The following is a 3,505-nucleotide window of genomic DNA, read 5'->3' as shown; positions in this document are numbered from 1 at the left end:
CAACAGTGACCTTTGGATATGGCAGCAGTTCCCTTCACTCTGTAGGTTAAGTTTTGATATTCTTTGATACTTAGCTTATAAAGACTCTAAAAGGAAAAGTCCACATCACTCAGTTTTGTGATAATGGTAAAGTAATTCCATAGGTGCAGGTTGGGCTATTCTCAGATATTCCCAGTGCATACACCACACTTGTGAGAGGAAATATCGTAGAAAAGCTGTTTGTCCTCTATATCACTTTTTCCTTTGTGTTTATAGATCCCCTTAGGAAAGAATGGCTCCTGAAAATGGCTCTTTTTTGATTCAATTCATTTTGGTGGGATTAACAGACCAACCAGATCTCCAGCTCTCTCTGTTCTTCCTGTTGCTAGTAAGATACATGGTTACTTATTGGGAAATATGGGTTTTGTAACTCTAATTGGGCTGAATTCACATCTACACACTCTCATGTACTTTTTCCTCTTAAATTTGTCCTTTTTAGATGTCTCTTAGACATCTGTCTTAGCACTCAAATTGTTGGTTAACTTCATATCAAGGGAGAATATCATCTCCTACATGGGATGCATGACCCAGCTTTACTTTTTCCATTTTTTTATCATTTCTGAATGCTATGTGCTGACATCAACAACCTATGATCGCTATGTGGCCATCCGTAAAGCACTTTTGTACAGTGTTGCCATGTCCCTTAAAATGTATTTTAGCCTCATGCTTGGTTCATACTTGATGGCATTTTCTGGTGCCATGGCTCACACTGGATGCATGCTCAGACTGACTTTCTGTAATGCCAATACCATCAATCATTATTTGTGTGACGTCTTCCTTCTGCTCCAGCTCTCCTGCATGAGCACATTCATCAATTTCATTGCGGTGGGCATCAACATCATTGCATCATTGTACCCATTCTCACCATCTTTGTCTCTTATGGTTTCATTGACTTCAGCATCCTCCACATCAGCTCCATGGGGGGCAGGTCCAAAGCCATCAGCACCTGCAGTTCCCACATAATTGCTGTTTCCCTTTTCTTTGGATCATTGGCATTTATGTATCTCAAACCATCTTCTGCTGAGTCTATGGATGAGGGAAAAATCTCTTCTGTTTTTTTTTATACCAATACAGCTCCCTTGATGAACCCTTAATTTATAGTCTGAGGAACAAAGATGTTAAAACTTGCTCTGACAAAAGCCCTCAGCATGAGAAAGTTTTGATTGGATATAGTATCTGTCTGTACATGTACTTACAGGACAGGGTGATTCTGTGTGTTTAATTAAAATATTTTTAGTGACAGCCTTCTTATTCTATTTTTTTTTAACATGGTGAAGAAAATTGAGTCCTCTCTCAATAATTTATCCCCACTCTTTTATGTAAGTCTTCATTTTTTCTTCAGCAATTGCACATTGTCTCCTCCAACGTTTTCCTGTTTGGTAATAACATTAAGTAAGAAATATATTATCTCTTTTATTCTCATTTTGAATTTTTTTTCCACTGGGAAATGATGAATGGTGTCCAATTTACCAAATTAGTTAACAATAGAGTGATATTGTATTATTGGGCATGTTCTTATCTGCCACTTGCTATTAGAAGCATGAATCAGATAGTCTGTTTCTAATCTTATCTTTCCATCCTCTGATTGGCAAGAAAATGGCCTTTAAATGTCAGAGGTTGAAGGTTCCACAAAGACTACCAGTTATAATCCATTTTACATCTATATACAAGGTGGTAGTGTCATAGCCATGATATACCAGTAATTATGTATATTATATATATATATATATATAAATATATTCATATTTCATGGCATAAAATTCGAAAACTTTATTTGAAAAAGATACTTTAAGCAAATTAGTGGACTGTAGTGGATTAGGAACAAATATAGCTTAATTGCAGGTAACAAAAATAGGATTAATATCTATTATATTCTATAATTGGGCAACAAATGGGAAACAACCTCACAGAAAGTGGGGAAAGAAAATAAACAGGAGGCCACAGAAAAGCGAATTCAAATGGTCGAAATATTTATGAAAAGCTGCTCAAGCTCACTAACAGTCAGAGGAAAGATATAAGGGACCAAAAACAAACTATAAAATATATGGAAAGCAAAGAGGAAAATGGTAGAAGTAAGTCCCACCTTATTAGTAATTACCTCAAATGTATTAAAGGAAGCTCACTAATTTAAAGACAGAGATTTACAGAATGGGTTCAAAAAAACAGAATCAAGCTATATTCTGTCTACAAGACATAAAGACACAAATAGGTGGAAAGTGAAAGGATAAAAAGAAGATATTCCAGAGTTTTTGTCATAAATAGATGTTGAACCTTGTCAAATTCTTTCTCTGCATCTATTGAGATGATCACATGATGATAAAAACTCTCAATACGATAGGTAAAGAAGCAACGTACCACTACATAATAAAGGTCATATATTACAAACCGATAGCCATCATCACGCTCGGCTCAATGGTGAAAAACCGAAAAGTATTCCTCTAAGAACATGAACTATTCAAGGATGCCCACTCTCACCACTCATTCAACACATTACTGGAAGTCGTTGCGAGATCACTTAGGCAAGAAAAAGAAATAAAAGGGATCTAAATTGGAAAGGAAGAAATAAAACTGTTGCCATTTGCACATAACATAATTGTATATATAGAAAACCCCAAAGAATCCACCAAAAAACTAGTAGAAACAATTAACAAATATAGTAAATTTACAGGGTACAAAATCAACGTGCAAAAATCAGTGGCATTTCTATACACTAACAATGAACCAGCAGAAAGAGAAGTCAAGAATACAATCTCATTTACAACCAAAACAAAAAGAATAACATAACCAGGAACAAAACCAGGAAAGATCTATACATTGAAAACTATAAGATATTAGTGAAAGAAATAAAAAAAAAGAAATGGAAAGTTAGTCCATGCTCATGGATTACAGAAATAAATATAGTTAAAATGTCAATAGTACCTAAAGAAATCTACAGATTCAATGCAATCCCAATTAGAATCTCAACATCATTTTTCAAGGAAATAGAACAAAAAGTCCTAAAATTTACGTGGCACAACAAAAAACCCCAAATACCCAAAGCAATCCTGAGAAAAAAGAACAAAGCTGGAGATATCACACTCCCTGACTTGAAAATATACTACAGAACTATAGTAATCAAAACAGCATTGTACCCTCAGAAAAGCAGACACATAGATCAGTGGAAGAGAATTGAGAGCCCAGAAAAAAACCTACACGCCTATGGACAGCTAATCTTTGACAAAGGAGCTAAGAACATACACTAGAGAAAGGAAACTATCTTCAATAAATGGTGTTGGTAAGACTGGACAGCCACATGAAAAAGAATGAAAGTAGACCATTATCTTACACCATATACAAACACTAACACAAAATGGATTAAAGACTTGAATGTAAGTCCTGAAACCATAACATTCTTAGAAGAAATCATAGGCAGTATGCTCTTTGACATCAGTCTTAGCAGTATCTTTTTCAATACCATGTCTCCCCA

General features: G+C 35.1%; 1 pseudogene; it reads left to right on the top strand.

Moving 5' to 3' along the window:
• Window positions 1-271: 271 nt before the first annotated feature.
• Window positions 272-1,202, top strand: LOC101397905 (olfactory receptor 8B3-like; annotated as a pseudogene).
• Window positions 1,203-3,505: the final 2,303 nt, after the last annotated feature.

The sequence above is a fragment of the Ceratotherium simum genome, chromosome 7 (assembly GCF_057802395.1).
Source record: "Ceratotherium simum simum isolate JZ-2026a chromosome 7, ASM5780239v1, whole genome shotgun sequence".
Classification (NCBI taxonomy): domain Eukaryota; kingdom Metazoa; phylum Chordata; class Mammalia; order Perissodactyla; family Rhinocerotidae; genus Ceratotherium; species Ceratotherium simum.
Note: the sequence above shows the minus strand (reverse complement) of the source record. Positions and strands in the feature narration are given on the sequence as shown.